General features: G+C 38.2%; 1 long non-coding RNA gene across 5 annotated transcripts in view; it reads right to left on the bottom strand.

The window, feature by feature from the left end:
* LOC121913241 overlaps positions 1–21,159 on the bottom strand; it is a 262,336-nt gene that overhangs the window by 47,824 nt on the left and 193,353 nt on the right. For all 5 annotated transcript variants that reach the window (XR_006100252.1, XR_006100246.1, XR_006100247.1 and 2 more), the window contains exon 5: positions 17,690–17,798. This is a non-coding gene — a long non-coding RNA (uncharacterized LOC121913241). The remainder of the gene's footprint in view (positions 1–17,689; positions 17,799–21,159) is intronic.

The following is a 21,159-nucleotide window of genomic DNA, read 5'->3' as shown; positions in this document are numbered from 1 at the left end:
AGACAGTTACTTTAGGCCACAGTGTGCTTGGAAGATTTATGTTTAAACAAGAAATTCAGGGGATAGATTGATGCTGCTTTGATGTCTCACAGTTCATGGATTACCAGCAAAACTATGAAGGGTTTCATAAATAGACACTTTTTCCAGAGGTCTGGTAACCTCACAACTTCTTTCTAACTCCATACCCCTCATTTCAGACTTCAGCCCCAACCAAGTCACATCACTTGAAGCAATTTATCGGATTTCTCGTAGCTCCCTCTTGAACCACAAAAGGCTTTATACAACTTTTTTCACATACAGTATGAAGGAGCACTTCCTTAGAAATGTAAACAGATTTTGCTATGTATAATCAGTGGAGTTCCCCTTTAGGATTAGGTGACTGAAACTATTCTATTAGCAACCCCTGACTCCACCCATAGGGCTTGAGCACATTGGACTAGAGCCAATATGTATGTGCTTACTTATCACAGATGACACAACGACTACATCTTTTCAGCTTCTAAGCAGCTCAGTTTCCTGTCCAATGAGAGCCCCATCACACTATGAAGTCTGTGTATTGTGTCTGTGGGTTCTTGTGCTTTTTGAAGTTTGTGCAAGCTGCATGCTTCGGGTGATGTGGAAGAACAGATAAAATATACATGTAGAGGTTTGTGAACCGCTGATCCAGGAAATTTAGTCTTTGTATTTTGTTTTTTAAGTTTTTTGTATTTTATATTATGATACATGGCCATTTATATTCTGTATCTACACACCTTCCAATATATTTTTGTACATCCTTGGCATTGCAGAATCCAACAAAACAACTGCCAACACTTGGGTGATTTCACAAGTGCGTTTTGTCAGCGGTCTAATAATACATACTGAGCACTAGAGGTGTGAATCTTCACGGGCCTCACGATCCGCTTACAAGTCACCTGTCAACGATTCAAATTCACAATGATTCTCGATGCATCTCAGTGTATTGCATCCTCAATTTTCACTGCACATGGCTACTTTTTCCATCTATTAATACAAGCAGTCAGATAAATCTGAACTCCCTTTTTACTTTTACTCAACTAACTTTACTCATTGACTCCATTACCTGGACTTTGGTTTCACCGTGAAGTGAAGGGAGAAGACGTTAGCTCAGGATGAAAACAACTAACGTGCTTCCTCAAATTCGTTGTATTACCAAAGTATTTCATTTTTGTGAGGCAGATTTTACACACAGCATGCATCTTGTCCAGTTTGTGCTTCCCAGTAAGTTAATAAAATCTGTAATGTGCCCAGATGTCCACTTTCAAAATACTGGGTGTGTTTTTTTTATCACTTGCTGCTGATCTCTGCCTCCCTCGGCCATATCTCCCAATGTATAAAAGTAACATTAGACTTATGTTTGCCCACAATTCAATGCAAGAGAGCGATGTTGCTTCCGGAAGGTAACTGTAACTTTACAACTTTATTGTCCAGCTGAGGCTGGTAAATCAACAATTAATATTAGAAGGCTGTAATTTTAATTACAATAAAATCTGTTAATTAGAAATTAATGGTAGGGTTGGGGTTGATGTTTTTTTTCATGTGGGCCTACTTATATTTCCAAACTCCCGATTATGTTCTGTCACTACATCGATGCAGAATCATCCAAGTCCGCACTGTGATGTATCTTAGAATCGAGAAATTTCCACACCTGTACTAAGCAAAGCAGCAGCTGAAACCAGCGCTCCATAGCTGGAAGTCTGCTGCAGCACAAACGTTTCAACCTTCTCCAAGTATGACAGCATGAATGTAAGACATCACACTCAACTGACAGTCAGATAAGTGTATCCCTGTAACTTAAAACTTTCAATCATCAGCTGTAGACAAAAATCCAGCAAAAGAGCAAATAGCTATGATCACAAGACCACATGAGCAACACTGGAACAAAAAGAGCCAAAACATGTGATAACATGTTGTTCTTCCCAGTCAGTCTAAGACTGTAATTTTAGATAGGCAACAGCATCAACTGTCATACTGAATTATTAGTGAGAACATTTCTTTAGGTCTATGAGGTTGGTTGGCAATCCTTTTCCCAGCATCTTATATGCAGAAAATGTTCATATTTAAGCAAAAAAGGAAACATGACAACCCTCCATAAAGAGACAGTCTAGTTTGTCGGCACACCATGAAGCCACTGCTTTTCAGTAGCAGCTCATCTTTTAGTGGTAAAACATTCACTCACTATAATGTAACATAGTTCTCTACCTTGTCTCTCTCTACCTGTTCTCTACCTGTCTTGACACATTACTTTGATTTAGATTAAGGTTATATTCTAAATGAAAAAGTAACATAATACAGATTTATGCAATTATTTCACAATTGCCAGGAAAAGTGTGAAAAACAAAGTAAAAAAGGCACTTGAAATTTGTTATTTATTTTTGTTATTTAATTTAATAATTTTGTTATTTATTTATATGTTGCGTCATTTTGTTAATTTTAGAGTTCCTTTTAGCTGTGCATGTGTGGGTGTGTGTGAAAATGTTGAGCATGTATGTATTTTTCTCTGATAATGTAGCTGCTGTCTCCCTCGAGGGGTTAAAGTGTCATAATCACCCCCCTGCTCGTTCGGCTCTGGCCTTGAGGATGTTAAAAATGAGTGCTCTTGGCAATGGAGGTGACATGAAACTTCTTTAAAAATGATGGGGAAACTTTGATAAGTCCTCAACAGGGACATGAACTGTCAGGAAGACAGATACCTCAAGTGAAGCAGGGACCTTTCATTAATGTAACACAATCCCTCGACCATCTGTTTAAGCTGACATCAAGAGGTTCCTTTTGAAACACTGGTGAGCCTCATGTGTGAAACACCTTACGGCACCTTGCTTATCACTGACACTCCTAGGACTCTGCAGGTGATTAACCATGTATCTTTTTTTTAAATCTTTTTTTAATAACAGAATACATTTACAGTAGATATATGTTTTCTTAATTATATCTATTTTTTGTGGAACTTTTTAAAGATAGTAAATATAAAATAACTGATCAATTGCCAAATTAAAAAACATTTCTGTATGTTTAATTCTACGTTGCTGTATGTTTTAGTGTCAAGAAACATCAAACATCTGTCACGGTGCAGGTCTGTGCACTCTAGAGAGTTAACAGCCACAGAAGACTAAATGTGCTGGCCCCTGGCTGCCGTGTCAGAGGTGGGATGGTTAGACTGTGAGGCCATTGGAAGAGTGTGCGTCCAGAGGTGTGAGGGAACTGGAAGGCTGAAGCGCGGGGGCAAGCTTCCTGAAGGAGGGGGTAATGTCAGGATGCAGGCCTGTGCACTCTGAAGGGTAATGACCACGGAAGACTAGACATGCTGGCCCTTGGCTAGCAGGTTGACCCTTTGGCTGAGTGGTTAGCGCAGTCGTCTGCAGTCTGGGTGACCGAGGATTGAGACCCGGTGTGGGAACCTTCCTTTGCTACACATCATACTTTGCTGTTACATAATAAACATTAATATCATGTTTAAGTAAAATCAGTAAGCTAATAAATGTGAGGCAATTACTTTGAAGTTGCTTACATGCTAGATAATCTTCATCTTGTGCTGTTTTGTTACTTTTTTGTCTTTTTTTTTTTGTTTTGTATCATTTCAGAAGCAGATCATCATCATTGTTTGCTGACTGTGCTGTTTATTTCTGTTTCTTAATGCCGAAGGCGATCACTAATTGAAAAAACAGTATCATGCAGCTTAACTGGACATTGTTTTAAATAAATGCATCTGCCTAGTATTCATGTTGGGCTTGTGCCTTTGCCTCCTCACTACTACAATAATGTATGTGCTCAACTATCAGTGTGGTGCGTTTTGAAATGTTTCCCACGTACTTTAATGTTTTTCTGACCTAGAAAAGCAGTATTGTATGATGATGCACTTTTTTACTGAGTAGTGAAATATCTTTGACAATCTCAGAAGGAAGACTAAATATATATATATATATATATATGTGTGTGTATATATATATATATATATATATATATATATATATATATATATATATATATATATATATGTGTGTGTGTGTGTGTATATATATATATATATATATATATATATATATATATATATATATATATATATATATATATATATATGTATATGTATGTATGTATACAGTATATATGGATGTTTAGGCAGTTTATCACAAATTCAATTGCGATATCCTGCTAAATCCTGTCACATGTCAGGACATGTAGTCTTGCATTCCTGAGTCACATATAGGTATGAGAAAAACTAATGGTCACAACAGCATATTATAAAACTTTTCTTGCTGTCCTTCCACTATCCTTTCTTTTATTTGTAACTTTGAAGCCTTGTGTGACCATGGTTTTAAAAAGAACTATATAAATAGTTTTTTTTTTTTATATATATATACAAAACGTGCAAAGAATGTTAAAGGTTCAAAACTGCATGTGTTTCTCAAAGTCCTTCCACTTATAAGCAGATGAACAAGAGAGTCCAGCGTACCATCCTGCCATATGCACAGGACTATAAAATCAAACTACAGGTGGATGACAGCTCAGAGCTGCATTGGTATTCCAGCTACAATTGTCTGCACTATCTCTAGTTCTCCAATTTATAAGCCTCCTCCGCTACAATTCTTTTGTGTCCAACTACAAATAAAAATCTCTGACCAGCACACTACTCGATCAAGACGGTGTTGTACCTTGTACCTCCCAGTATCAGTATTCGTGGCACAGGGCAAAGACACATTTTCAAAACACAGCAACTGCAGCTCATGGACAAAAGCTCCTCCATAGTGGGTTTTAGAGCTCAGTGGAGTAGGCCAAAAGGAGAGCAAATTTTTCATAATCAGAGACAGCTGCACTGATGTCAGAGCTTAAGTAGTCATTGAGCACAAGCACAACTATCTTAGGAGGTGTCTGACTGAGTGACAAGGATCTAGAGGAAAGAAGGATGGAGTGAGGAACAGAAAGCACTAACGCGTGTGACAGGCCAAAAGAGACAAACGAGAAGCAAAATGCAGAGCCTATAATGAGGGAGGGTAGACTCTAATTAAATTTGAGAGGAAATCTCAATGTGAAACTTTTTTCTAAAGGCATGTCTGATAAAAGGGGCCTCTCCTTGAACATGTTGCCTCTTTATTGTTCTTTGAGTGGCGGTCAATTAAATTGGTGGTCATGCATGACTAAAGGAGACAGTCAGTAAAGCAGACAGACATGCACACATGACCATGAGCGATGCAGTGCCTCCTGTGATAGATGTTGAAGTGGCCACCCGATCGGTAGCCTGATTAAGCACTTAGTTGAATGTTTACTAGAAAAAGAAGAATTACCTAGTCATCCAATCCTTTCCTTATATCTCTATTATCTTAACGTATAGTCTTAATGTCTCAATTTATCATACTTCTTTTTTTTCACTGTTCCCATGGCTGTTCTTTATCCAAGCATGAGTACTGTAAATGGACTCCACAGCCTCTAGTCATGGTTGGATTTGTCTGAAGCCCACACTGTACATGAGCATATTAGCCTTGCCTGCCAGACGAATCTGGTGAGTCGGTGAGACTGTGAATCATGTCTGGCCTGTCTGTCCTCTTCCGTCTGTTATCTCAGAATTTAAAAGCATGAGTGCAGGTTTTTTGTTTTTTTTTTAAAGCTGGAAAACCATATCTTTTCATCTGAGGAGATGATGTTTCTGCTGTTTTCCCTAATGGAGTTGGAGAGTTCACTTGGTATTGGGAAGAAAAACAAAATGGCACTGAAGTATAAGGCGGTAATCACTGTTGTGTTTTCATTGGTCATGGAGGATGCACAATGTACAAACTGTCACTGTTGCCTCAGATATCATCTATGGATGTCTCTGTTTATTTTTCCGCCAGCAGCCCAGAATCATAATTGATAAATAACTGGTGGAAGCTGTGCTCAATTTATATCCATTTTATTAAGAACATCATCAAATCATCATCAGTAAATACTTCTAATGTGTTATGATATGAAACATTGTTGGTCAACTATGGACACATGAAACATTATTCTGAATGTTTTGGAAATGAAAAATAATATAGTGTACTATTATCTTTCATAATGCAAAGTCTGTCTGCATGAGATGAGGTTTTTTACAGTGTGATCAACTCACAAGACTCATCTGGCATGTGAGGTTATGAACATATGTGATATGTGTACATACTTCACACATGAGCAAACACATATCTCAGCACCTAAACAGTTTGTGTAACGGTTTACTAGTACTCACACCTGCAAAATGCAGTTAGCCTTAAAATCAGTCAAACTAAATGAGCAGCAAGCAGTCGAGTTTATGCTTGGGATGTTACATAATGCTCTTGCTATTTTTCAACCAAAAAAACACACACACACCGATCATGATATGACACAATATTATGTACTTTACTGTATGGCAACATACATCGGCACAGGCTGTTAGTAAATGGTAAATGGACTATACTCGTTTCTAGTCTTCCGACCACTCAAAGCGCTTTTACACTACGAATCACATTCACTCATTCACACACATTCATACGCTGAATGGGTACAGGGGCTACCATGCAAGGTCCCAACCTGCCCATCAGAGGAAATCTACTCATTCACACACATTCTCACACTGATGGCACAGCCATCAGGAGCAATTAGGGGTTAAGTGTCTTGCCCAAGGACACATCGACATGCGGACTGGAGGAGCCGGGAATCGAACCGTCTAACTTCCGATTAGTGGACAACCTGCTCTACCTCCTGAACCACAGCTGCCCCTGACTTGGAACCACATACCCGCACAGGCACGTCACTGTGCATGTGTGGGTATGTGGTTCCGTTTACAGGACATAACACAACCTCTTGACTTTGCCTTCGCCTTACAAGGAACTACTCTCGTGAGATTGAAAACGTGATCCCTGTTATTAGTCTTTGGAGCCGTTTATAAATGTGCCTATACTCTTTGGGGTGAAGGAACATGTCACCCAGTGCAACAGTGTGGCTGTGCATGCGCGGGTATGTGGTTTCCTTTACAGAACATAATAAAACCTCTTGACTTTGTCCTACATTGTTAATTTCTCAAAGAATTTCAGTACAACATCAAGAGGTTGTGATATGTAGCACAACAAGCTAACGAGGCTCTGTACACGAAACTGTGTTCCTGAGTCTGCCGTACAGCTACTCTCCAGAAACTGAAAACATGATCCATTATTAGTCTTTGAAACCATTTCTCAACATATTAGACAAAGCCTGTGACCTCTCATTTCACATTACTTCTGAAGCTGCTATAGGTATGAATGAATGTTTGCTGCAGTTTTGTTCTGAGGGAGATTCAAACTTTTAGCAGAACACAGAAACTGGAATTTGGAGCAAAGGATATGAATGGGGTCAGACAGCATTTTCTTTGCCTGTCTGATTTCAGTCTACTCTTACAGTAAATGGACTGAAGAGATGGATATTCTGTTATTTTCACAGTGGTCTGTCCCAGACAAGTAATTTCAGATTTCAGTTGTTCAGACAAATTACCATACTATGGTGTCATTGTGTATCTGGGCTGGACGATATAAACTTCAGCTAGACACCTAGGTCAGTGTTAAGAATACACTTGCAGGTATCTTTCATTGTTTCTCGGAGGCTTTTGGGAAACACTGGAAACCTTATCCACTCATTAGCCGTCCTTGGAGCAACAAGCTCCTTATCTTTTCCCAACAAGTATGAAAAAATGGTTGCTTTGTTTGGAATGGTGATTGCAAAAAAAGTGTATCTTGCAAATGTGGAAAGTGGACTCTGTACCCACATATGATTGTGGTTGAGAGAAATGGCAAACACATTATGTCTGCACAGACTGAGATTTTATAATGAAGATGGAGGAGGTGTGTTCGATAAGATCTGGGACCCTGTGCTGATTTTCTTTTTCAGGGTGAGGACTAATGTGTTGTGTCCATTGTAAGGTACCTTGCTGTGTATAACCCCCCCCCCCCCCCCCCCTACATTTTTACAATTTTGTACTTTTTAAAGAAAAACTGCTTTGTATTTAATTTAATTATGACTGTGATTATTGTTATTATGAAGGATATGCTGTGTCCATTTGTGGGATTTTTTTTTGTTTTGTTTTTTGTTTGTTCGTATTCCTGCTATGCTCTCAAAAAATAATAAATACATATTTAAAAAAAAAAAAAAAAAAGAATATACCTGCAGGTAGGTGAAGACCTTCAACATGGACTCTAAATGAGTGTATTATGAACATGGGCCCCAAGGGCAGACCCAGATGATAGCAATGTACTGTACGTCATCTTGCCAGTGATCTATTACTCTTCTAGAGACAAACACAGTCACGTCTGTCTTTTCCACTTATAAAATCTCAGCCTGTATCCATCAAACTGCTAAAAGTGAAATTTTGAACTGAACTGAAAGATAAAAGTAAAAATCCTTCACTTTTAGTTGTAAACTTCTACAATATCTTTGGTAGTAAAGCTGACGCAAAATGTAATTCATATAATGCAGAGGGTAGTTGTAGTCTACTATTTGTATTTGACTGGAACATTTGATAGGACGTTACACTTTTTCTTTCTTTTCATTTCTTTATGTGCAACAACAACGAGTGTAATGCTGTGTTGATGTTGTTCGCAATCACCTCCCATGCATATTCATTGTTCCCACTTGTTAAAGTGGCACTAAATTCTCCTCTTAATACAACTTCTTTGATATACGTCATCTACCAGCAGTATACTTTCTTTCCTGCTCCAACTTTGTTTTCTTTTTGTTTCCCTTTCAAAAAATTGCCAATCATTTCATCCCTATTCATGAATGATTTCACGAGATAAAATGAACTTTTGCAAAGATTATAATCGCAGGCTTTTGCAGATAAATGTGTAATTTTCTTTACTTTCAGCAAAGAACATTTTTACTCTTGTGATGGCTCTTTAGACTATTCTTATGTGTAATTCTTAAAAGTTTGATGATTACAGGATCAGGTGATTAAAATAATAGCCTATCACAGACCAGATATTTCAGATATTAAGACAGGGATCAAATCTTTTGTGATCAACTCACAAGACTGGCTTATGAGGGTGTGAGTGCTCCGCGAACAAACCAACATATGACCACTCAAGCTAATCCTAAGACTTTACTCGAAGCTACTTAGTCATACTGAAAAATGCAGTCAAATAAGAATAACAAGCAATTAGTCTTATTCGAGTATGTTAACTCCTCATGCAACACTGCTTCAACTTCTTGCGTATGCATGTCGGATGATTTGTGATGTGATATGTAACCATATCCGCTGTAGTTCCTACTGCTGTGAAACAGCTGCTTTTTTGCTGATCCAATCAAACACAATTAGTATCTCCAACATAAACACTGCTTTTACTCATCTCCCAGTCTCTCTCTTTCTCATGCGCACACATTCACACAATTGCATGATTCCCCCCTCCCTTTATTAACATCACATGCCTATTGGGAGCTGGCAAAGTTAAGTGAGCTCTCCATCTGTTAAATTAGAGAGTGTCAAAACTTTTAGCTGCTGAGTGATCCAGAGACATAATCCCATGTCTCCTTGGGTAATGAATTGTACTCATGCTAATTAGCACGCACATGGCCAGCAGTAGCAGTGAGAATGTCCTAATCAAATAGACTTATGGTTTTGTCATGTCTATGGTTTCTCTCTTCCCTCTGAGGCTGGCTGGATGGGCCTTGGCTCAAACCTCTGCTGCTCACCCTTCCCTTGCGAACCCCACTGAAGGACACTTTTTTATTGGATAGTATAGAGCAACATTAAACATTAACAGAAAGAGGGGGATGTCATGTGACACAAGTCCCTAGTTGGGCTCAAAACAGGGACGTTGCAGTTACATGGTACATATTTTATACTGCTGGGACATTCAGGTTTTGAATGATAGGCTCTTTTTCTGGACTGACAATCTCCAAATATAAAAATACGCCTAATCAATAAACAATGAAAAGACAACAATACGGATAGACAAACAAATGTTCAAAAAGTGCATTTCTTGAACCAATATTTGCACCTTTTATGTATGGGTACTATCAGTCTGCGCGATGGAGTCGATAGAGTGATAGAACAGGAGAATGAGAGTGACACAGAGAAGGAGAAAGTCTTCAAGGGTGAATGGAGCAGAGGGTGTCTGTGTTGCTAAACACTGGCTATAATAGAGGCCAAGGATTAGATGGCAAACTTTATACCCCTACACCCACACACACACTGCATTCCATCAGGGCTTTATCTGGCCTTTTATTTGCCTTTATCGAGCATGGCGGAGGCAACCCGCTCAGCGTTAACAATGTCGGGCTAAAGTCATTTCACACAACACTACTTGGTCATGTAAGCTGACAACTTTTATATTCCCTTATGTCCTTGGCTTGCTCTGTCGTATGGGCTTATCAGGAGTGGGGAGTGGTGCAACCAGTTGGTTTTCAGCACCAAGATGTGCCACAGAGTAGGGTAAATTGTGCTAATTTCAAGCCTGGAGGAACCATTACTAGGAGGTGAGCATAACTCGTAGTGGCAGACAAAACTGCCTAGAAAGCGGGAGTGCACATTGCTCATGGATCTACTACATGCTGCACTGGGTTTAACTGTTCAATACAGGGCGTTGGTGTGCATCAAAGCTTTTCACATGCAATTTATTCTTTGGCTGACAAAGGTTGTGTGCATGTGTGTGTGTGTGTGTGTCTGTGTATGTGGTGTTGGTGGTGGTTTTGGGTAGGGGGTGCAAGGGGTTCATCTGCACAGTCTTTTAATTAACCTCATGCCCTGTTACTATCCACACTGCCAGGACTTGGCTGACCTTACACCGATTTATGCTGCAATAAAAGTGACAAGGTTATGGAAATACAGGCTGATGCAGGACGTGACGGAGGGGTTGCCGGACCAACCTTTAACAGGCTGACAGAGGCCATTATCCTTGATGTCAGATGAAGAGGTGTAAGATGGAAATGTCCCTTGCATTTCATGCTGTACTGCTTAGAGCAACCAGGGAGATGAACCAGTGGTGGACAGACAAACACATTCTGTTGACTTAAGGATGACTAAAGCCCACTTCACAAAAAAATAAGCCTTAGTCATCTCCTGAGAGGAGTGGAAAAGGAAATTAAAAAACAAACAAAGAAAAAAACAACTACTAATTGGGAGTGAAAACACTGATGCTCAAATGAGTTTCATGTTAGATGCATTCTGATTCTTGCAACTAAACTACTGAGTTCACCATAAATTTGAATCTTATTCTATATGTGGAGCCGTCCTCCCTGTAGTCCAACTTTAATGCGTTACTCAGAGTTCAGCTTTTATATAGAGTGTTCAATATTTTATTTGTGCTGCATTTTAAAACATGACATGCATGTCAATATTGTCTCTGTCTATGGCTGCCATATTAAGCCACCATTAAGAGTATTGAATTTTTTAATATGTCCTTGTTTTACTTCATTCTTTAATACTTACTTTGAATTGACGGGCCCTATATAGTATATAAATCACTTAATATCTGACCTGCCATAACTGTCTTATAACAACCATGTTTATCAGTTAAATGATAAAAACCAAGGGAGAGTGCAATAATCCAGTTCAGTTTTGGATTTCTTATGGCTGAGCAGATTCAGCAGAGTGATGACATTTGATTGAATATTGTGGGTTTTTTTTCCTCTGCATTGCTAAATCAATTAAAAAGTCTGATATGGGTCCATTCAGCAGCACATAATTATCTTGTCATTCCAGTTAATTAGCATCCTATAAGGATTCACAGCCCGCAAGGTAACTGCCCATCAAACAGCAGGGCAGATGACTACATTATAAGATGACTTGAGGGATGTGTACTTGGGTCAAAAGGTAGGTCTCTTTCCCACCGGAGCTGTGCACAGTAAACTTGGGGGTCAGGCTGTACTCAAGCTCTGAAGCATACAGATTAATACTATATCCAGTGTCAGGGACACACCAAATTCTGTGTGGCTTTTAGTTTAAAAAAAGGGACAAATCTACAGTGTAGGACATATACTACGGGTGCAACGGATCACAAAATTCACGGTTAGGATCATATCACAGTTTTGAACCACCAATTGGGTCATTTTTCGGATCAGCAAAAAAAAAAAAAAGAGACAAAAATAACTTTGCTTTCCATTTATTCTGTAAAACACTTAAAGCGAGGAACTTTTGCCCATGGTCTTAAATGAAAACAACATTCAAGATGTCCAATGTTTAAATAAAAGCTAAATATAAACTAAAATATATAAATTATTCAATACTCCATTAAATTAAATTGCAATATGAGGCATGATACCTTCTTTCTTTAAACATGGTAGTGAAAGAAACAACAGCCTGTGTCCACAACTTACAAACATGAACACACATCTTGTTCTGCAGCTTAACTTGTTGAACGAGCCACCAAACAAACATTCACCAGGGAAAAGTGCACCACTAACATCAGTTAGCAGCTAGACAACTAATTAGCTGCTCAGCTGCAGCACATTAAACTGCGTGTAAACATACCTGCGTGTAAACATGCATGCACACAGATCAACTACGTTCTGTTACACCACTAATATTAACCCCTAATGAACGGTAAAAGAACCATGCAATAGCTGCATCTAATTCTGTACCAGATCTACCGTTTTCTTGCAAATGAAAATAGAGTTTGAACTGCAAAAACTGAAAAAAGAGAGAAGCAGGGAATAACAATTTAATGTTTATTTACTATTATTTTCATTATCAATTAATCTGTTGATTATTTTCTCGATTAATCAATTAGTTGTTTGGTCTACAGAATGTCAAAAAATGGTGAAAAATGTTGATCTCCATTTCCCAAAGCCCATGATGCAACCTAAAATGTTTTCTTTTGTCCTGACAAATAGTCCACAAAGATATTCAATTTACTATCATAGAAGACTAATAAAACCAGAAAATATTCACATTGAAGGAGCTGGAAACAGAGAATTTAGTTTTTGACAAGTTGCGGGTCATGAAACCAATATAATAAACTGATAGAAGCTAAAACTCTCCGTAGAAATGCAGAGTCAGATGATGATTGTTTATTTAAAAATTGAATAAGAGAACATTCATAACTTCTCTTCTGTCTGTTCCCCTGTCGTTGTTCATTCCAGCTTTTTAAAGCTCCTCCTTCCTATCAACATGTATAATGCAGTGAGAAATTAACTAAACTGATAAACTAAACTAACTACAGCAAACACACAAATAAATAACACAAACACTGAGATCAACTGCCAGATTCCAATGTGCTTTTCAGGGTTAATAATCAATTTACAATCTGGTGATTTCAGTGACTCATAGTCCTCCAGCCAAACAGTTAGACGATACAATGCCAAATGCAAAGACAACAGAACAGAAGCATCACTTGAATCACACACACAAGCAGCACGAGAGAAATGCAATGTGTGTGTGGATATCGTCACATATTATCTGGCATAACATGAGGCATGTCCGTCGTATCCACAGGTCTTTGTTATAAAATCTTACTGGCTCGCATCTAAACTCTCTGCAGATATTTTTTTTTCTTCCTGCAGAGTTAGTTTGTTTTTTATGTTTTTGTCCTGCTATGTGAATAGCTTCTGGCAATGTTCATTGATCTGCAGCACGTTGTGTCTGGATGTTGTTTTGGAGATTGGGCAGGATGAAGCAGCTTATGTAAGCAACAGTTGAAGTCATCAGGGGAAGGAGAGATTTTGCCGCACATCTATAGAGGAGAAGTGATGAGATATTACCAATATCAACACACTCACGCTGTGCTTAAGCACATCCATGGATTCCAGAGCCCGACGGCTGATAGAGACGCTGCAGCAGAATGGTAAATATCGCTGCTCTGCACGAACATCTGTTCATTACACTGAAACTGCTACATTACCAGCTGTGGAAATTAACTGGGAACTTGTGCCATAATGCCACTCAGGCTGGGGGAAAATAGAGACAGTATATATTTGATGTTCCAATTATTATCCTGGCAATTTAAATGTACATATATAATGTAAGTCTGCAGATACAGAGTTTGAACTTTTCTGTATTATATGTATATAGATAAGAAATCGATGTAAGAGCAAATGGGAAAAACAAAGGATTAGTTCATCTTTATGAACAATAACTGTGTGAAAAATAATGAGTTGTAAGATGCTAAAATGATCCATAGACCTGAGAGGAACTGTGGGTTTTTCACCACGAGTGACCTCTTTCACAGTATTCGTAGTCATTTTATCCATTGTCAATATGAAAATATTGATTATTACAGATAATAACAGATAAAACAATTTGGTGTTTAACAGACAAAACCAGAGATATATCCACATATCCCAATAAAAATAAAACTATTCAACCCAAGAGTACAGTTTAGATTGTCCATGACCTGATAACTTTCACTGTTTGATTCCACGTGTGCAGCCAAAATTGACCAGCAGAAGAACAACATCCAATGTAGCATTAAAACTGTATGAAAGAGAGCGTTAAGCAAACAAAGACAAATGGAATGAATAACATGACGTCACAATTTCAGTTTTAGGGAATGGATTCAGTAATTTGAGGGAATCTCAACAGTAAAACTTGTCTGCTAGCCTGCGACTAACAGTCTCGATTCCCAGGTAGCCACAACAACTGCTGTCACAATACTCAAGTTAAAGCCATTAGACTGATTGGAGCAACTGGATGGAATGATTTGAGTGCATAATTTAATAATTCAAGAGCTTAAATTAATTTAAGGAAGCAAATTAAGCAATTACTCATTAGAGGAAACAAATTACCAACTTGAGCGCAAACTGACAAAAAATTTTGCCCTTGACATTTGGAGGTCTTTGTATACAAAAGGGAAAGGGAAATAAATAATTCCTGATGACTGATATTTCTCTGTATCTGCAAACAAAATCTAAAAAAAAATCTAAAAGAGAAAGAAAGAGACTTGATGTAACATATATATATCATAGTAAATAGTGCTGAAATGATTAGTTAACTGAGAAAATTATTCTGCAACTATTTTTGAAATCGCTTAATGCTTTGACATCATGTTTTCAGCATGAATTCTTTGGTTGCAGCTTCTTCTTTATATCTTTGTAAACTGAATATCTTTGGGTTTTGGACTGTTGGTCAGACAAAACAAGCAATTTGAAGACCTCATTTTGGACATCTTGGGGAAATGGCAAGCACATTTTTTTTCAGTGTTTTCTGACATTAAATAGACCAAACAATAACTCAGTTCATTGAGAAAATAATAGGCAGATGAATTCATAATGAAAAAGAAGCCTGGCCATGAAAAAAGTAACACAATTCTTAATGAGGACTGACGTCTACAGTATAAAGTGCTCAGGATCAGATGGATTTCAGAAGGATGTAATAAAAAGATATCCATATCTGCAGTTGTATCACTACCTGGGTGATAAAGCTGCACTTAAAACAAGAGAGGGCTTCGTTTTTATGACCATGTTACATCACTAACAGTCAAAGGTCACTCCGCAACAGCTGTTTCGTGGAACATCCCATCAGCTTCAAGGTAATTAATTTTAGTAAAGTAGCACAGCTTTAAACAGGAAAAGCTTGGAGGACACTAGTGACATTTTGGTGTTTGAAGTGACTTTGTTTTCAGTCCATTTAACAATATCTCTTCAAGATATATTTAAGGAGGTGATTGACCTTATTTCTAAGTGTTATCATACACTTTGTCTTTCAGTATAAACAGTATAAAGTATAACACACAGAACACTTCCTCCAGTCAGCCATAAAGTGTGCATTAAATTTGAGCTTTAGTGACAGTTAGTGCCTCCTCTCTGACACTCTGTCTATGTCAAACATTCAGTCTGCGTTAGTCTAAACTAAATAAACAACCTTCGGTCTATTTAGTCGGTGGTACAATAAGTGATAGAACTGTTAAATTGGGTAAGAATGTTATATGTTGAATAGAGGAAGAACAAACCAATAGTTTTCCATTTTCAGATGACCACATTAAAAACATTCTTTGAAGAAATATGCTGTGACAAAAACCCGTAGCATATTTGTCTCAAGAACACAGAATTGGTGAATTCCAATTAAATAATGCCCTGGGATATTTGAATATCAGAGTGCCACAATTCTCTGAAAGATACCTGCTCAAAGCAGTAATGGTAATGAAATAAAAAATGAAAATGACTAACAATGAAGTGAGCCTTAAAAATGAATCCAGAATGATTTGGGCAAATACAATTCATAGAGTATAACAGCATGGAAGAATTTAATAAACTCCTCTGCTGCCCTCAGGGATTTAAGTAGACAAATATTCTAATTTTAAACACATGCTACCAAAACTTTATTATGACAGCAAATGGGATTTTTTTAGGGCAGAAACATTAGTCTAGAGCTGCAAAGATTAGATGATTAACCAATTAGTCAATTGAAAGAAAATGCCAACAATTGCCAACAATTTATATAATCAATGAATCATTTTGTCTCCTCTGCTGAATGTCTTCTCTGGTTCCTGCCTCTAAAATGTGAATATTTTAGTCCTTTATGATAGTAAACTGAATATCTTTGGGTTATGGTCTGTTGGTCGAGACAAAACAAGACATTTTAGGTTGCATCTTGAGCTTTGGGAAACAGTGATCGACATTTTTGTTAGTTGCAGCCTGACATTAAACAACTTTAAGTAAAAAAAAACAAATAACCCCAAAACTTTGTATCATGCTTTTTTAATATTTCATGTTTTAGATGGTGTTTTATATTTTGATGGTTCCACAGAAGTGAACCACTTTTAGTTGCAATGGGTGATTAAGTAAAAGCTGTATGTGTACTGGTTTTTCAATTTTACTTACAACACACACACGCACACACACACGACTCATTAATTAATTACCTGTAGACATGCTGTAATACATCAAACTGTAAACACTACAACACAGCATTGTAAGTAGCACGCACACAACATGTCATTTGGCAGTTCACAGCAAAACAGGATTTACAGTAGCCAGTGGCATGATTGGTTTTCTCACACCTTCAAACCACAGTTAATAAGTAACACTCCTCTCACTCTATTAATTCAGCCTTTCACCTGCACCAGAAACTGAACATTTTAATAAAGGATCCTATGTTTTTGCGGGTTCTTTTACACTCAGATCAAATGTTGGTATAGCAGGCTTATTCTGTGTCCAGAAACCAACTTAGATGACCCACCTAAGTCAGATCTTTGAACAGAAATACAATTTTAGGAACTAACTTTGGAACTAAATTAATTTTGGGTACTATCATTGTAGTCTTGAACCTTGATTCAGTAGCTTTCGGACAGATCAAAACACACCTGAGGCACATGACTGCTGCTGATGACTTTAAACATCACATATGCAAGGCTGCAACTTTGTCAATTTAAAGTTTTTGTTCTGAAGTGGTTTATATAACAAATGTTATGTTCTTGTGCATAACAGACGATAATTAAATGATTTATTTGTAGTGGACTATTATAGTGTTGTTGTTAGGGCCGTATGTGGGCCTGCATGAAACATTATTTTACAAAATGAACTGTTTCATAAAACTAATTTTGGTCAAGAGCCTCCAAGCCTACTCTTCATTATCAGGGAAATAAACACAGGTCTTTTTTATGGAAATAATCCAAACACACTTGTTAAACTGGTTTAAGTTTGGCTTCTGTATTGCTCTTGTAGTTTAAAAGTGCATATTAAAAAAAAATAAATAATAAGAATTATGTGAGTGCCACAGCATGTATAGTAGGTGTAAGTGTAGTATAGACAACAACAACATATATTTAAGTGATGCCCTTACCTGTGTCTTGTGTCCACAACTTGTGCAAACGTCAGTATCACAGGTCATCAGGTTTGGCGCAAAAGGTTCAACACGCATCAGTTTTGGAAAACAGGTCAAACACAGGTCCCTATAGTGAAAGAAACAATAAGAATTCAGGTTAGGGGGATGATGCGTGGTGCCAATCTCATATGACCAAAATGTCACATAAAGAGGAAAACAAACATTTGGATTTATCATATGAGTACTCGACAGTGCGTTCAATTGTTAGACAAATCCAAATGCAAATGTGTTTGATTTTGACAACAGGAGAACTTACTGCCTTGATTATACCATCTTTTTAACTTTTTTCCCCCTCAAACACAGTAAAACTTTCTATTGTCCCAGTAGCTCCACAAATTTGCATTCAAAAAGATGTATTCACACAGTGGGACATACACACTTATAAACAATGACAAACTCTTTCATGAATAATACATTTGGTGGGACTGATTTGAGAATGCTAAAGTTGTAAGAGGACCAGCCCTCCAGTTTTTTGACTCACTGAAGAAGCCAAAAATGCTTTAAGCCATAATTCTTAACTTCAAGAAAGATATCACCAGGAAAAACAAGACATTACAGTCAATATTTTAAAAAGCTGTTTGCATTTAGCGTCACTGTTTCTTTCTCTATGCCACAGGAAACAAATGCAAGTGGTGCAGTTATGTTTGTTTTCAGCCATTCCCTGGCTTAATTGCTCCATTAGTTAATTAGTTATTTATCTTTCACCACTTGAAGCCCACATGTGATCATGCTATAAGGGCTGCTGCTATACAGATCTGTTGTTTTTGTAGGGGGAAAGCCACAGAGAGAGAGAGAGAGAGAGAGAGAGAGAGAGAGAGAGAGAGAGAGAGAGAGAGAGAGAGAGAGAACAACACCATACATTGAAATTAGCATTAATGAAGTGTGTTATACGACTATGTATGGTGACAAAGAGGCCAGGTCTAAAAAGACACTCAATATCAAGTGACAGAGGGAGGTGAAAGGGAGGCGTGTATTAACACAAAAGGAACTTCCTTGACACTTTTTAATTGCCACCTTAACCTCTGGTGTCGGAGCCATTTAGTCACCACAAAGGCATCACATGCAAAAGGGAGGAGGAGGAAAAAAAATCCAAGCTGTGCACTGCATCAACCTCACTTATCCTCCTTAGCCTCTGACACTGTGTTCCCCTATAGCGCTTTGCCAATAAACCACTAAAACTCCCCCAAGGCTCCGGTACACATGACAAGCCCACGCTGCTGTTATGACCCCTCTTGCTCGGTGCTGGTAACTGTGGCTCTTAATTGCCATCTTCTGTCATCTGGGTGAACTGTAGACCTGTAACCACAGGCATCATTGGTTGTGGAAAGTACATTACATAACATAAACTCACTCATAATGCACAATTAAGGGCTCTTTGTTCTGTGGATTACATTTATGGAAGAGGTGCAGACTAAGAATGATGCGGCAGCTGTCAGAAAGTTAAAATAAATAACTTTGACCTTTCAAGTAATCATTCACACTACATTAAAACAAACATTTTCCATTTTTTCCACATAAACCTAACTATAGGGTAAGGACTCTCTGTCTGTATGTATGTGTGTCCTTCGCTTATCTTGAGAATCGTTCATCTACTTCACATTTGACAGTGTCAAATTTGGTGCTATTTTGACATGTGACACGCTCAGTATTAATACATTATGGATAAACAAGTGAACAGTGCTCTGTGCAGCAGCAGGGGGCGGGGCTTCATGGCTCTGCAGACTTAGTCGAGCATGTCTTTACCTGTGTCCGCAGCGAACTTAACAGGCCACAGCTCATTGACTGCAGTTCACTTTTGCTACTGGATGCTGTATATACTAATGTTACAACCAAACTCTTCTTCACTTCCCTGGAGTTGATGAGCACGAGCAGATAGCCTACAGGAACAGCACTTCTCCGCCATTGCAACTCAAATTGGTTAAGTTTGCCATACTAACTTATAACACTAATAATAAATAATTGAATCCATGCTTTACTTTATAACTGCATCATCCCCAATGAAAAAAAGAGCATTTCACCGGTGTTTATGACTGTGAGTAGCTGTGATTTAGGTGTGTTTTTCAGGGGTAGATTTAGTGATTTGGGAGTCCCAGGCAACGCCGTCTTGCTTTACTTTTCACCCTTTCTCTAACTGGGAATGTTGGTATTGGTAGTGGTAGAAGAAGTATTCAAAACTTTTTTTTCTGAAGTAAAACTATTAAGTATTAATAGCAAAGTTATTAATATCGCACAGTAAAAGTAAAAGTCCTGCATTTACTTAATGTCTGTTTAAGGTGGAGCTTTTAATTCTAATATAAAATAACATAATATTGTGAGTAAAATCTGAATCTGCAATGTAACCAGTAACATTTATCTGTCAGGTAAATGTAGTAGTACAATGTTTTCCACTGAAGTAGAAGTACACAGTAAGTAAGTAGCACACAGTTTGAGTTGCATATTTTTGAAGTGCTTTGGGGGGCTTTTGTAAATTATTTTGAGGTACAATCAGTTAGAATAGTAACATAATTCAATATTTTTTCTTATGTAAACATCATAATAGATCTATAGCTGTTTGGGGCCCTTTTAGTTGGGGGCCCCACGCAGTTGCGTACCTTGCCTTATGGTAAACTCCACCTCTGGTGTTTTTTCCTGTGAGAAAGAGTGTATTTCCCCAGTGTATGACTTGGGGGGTGTTCAGGGTCATGCCCCACTCTTTTCCCAGATCGACTTCCCCAATCCTAACCATGAGCTGCATTATTGTCACGCCCACATCTCGAACAGCAGTCTGAATTAAATTTTTTTGCTGAAAGCATAAGAGGCCATTCATGAGTGCAACCCGTATGTGCAGCAGTTCAAGTCAACCATTGAGTATGTGGCCCAGAATGACAGTGCCAGTGAGCTCAAAATTGTCCTTACAGCTCGCACGCAGCACCAAGACCTTCATTGTGGCACCTTGAACCTTCCATCAAAAGATAGTGACGTGGCTGTCATTGCTCCAGGAGCAACGACAACAGAGCAGTTTGGAAAGCTGGCTGTCACTCTTCACCTCAGGGGAGGACAACTTCAGACAATCAACGTCATGCATCCAGCATATGACTCATTATCATATGTACTTCTGTTGTCTTGCAGTTCCCAGGGGTATGACACTGAGCTGGAAGGACCAACATCCTTCTACCACTACCATCTTCAAGTGTGCAACCCTGCTAATCACTTCAATCTACTGCTCTGTGGTGGGAAACTGACTGCAGTACGTATGTGATGTGATGGTAAAAATTGAGTCACACCACCTTAACTGGATCTACCACAACCAGAGTTCCATCAAGGCTGAAAAGTACGAGGTCATTGTTGATGCCCTGAACAGTGACGCTGAGGTGATACCTGGATGCCTGACCATCCTGCCGTTGTCAATTTATGAATCACCACAGTGGTATGCCAAGGAGTTCCAGGAT

Source organism: Thunnus maccoyii, chromosome 2 (assembly GCF_910596095.1).
Source record: "Thunnus maccoyii chromosome 2, fThuMac1.1, whole genome shotgun sequence".
In the NCBI taxonomy this organism is placed as follows: Eukaryota; Metazoa; Chordata; class Actinopteri; order Scombriformes; family Scombridae; genus Thunnus; species Thunnus maccoyii.
The sequence above is the reverse complement of the archived record's forward strand: the minus strand, read 5'-3'. Positions and strand labels throughout refer to the sequence as shown.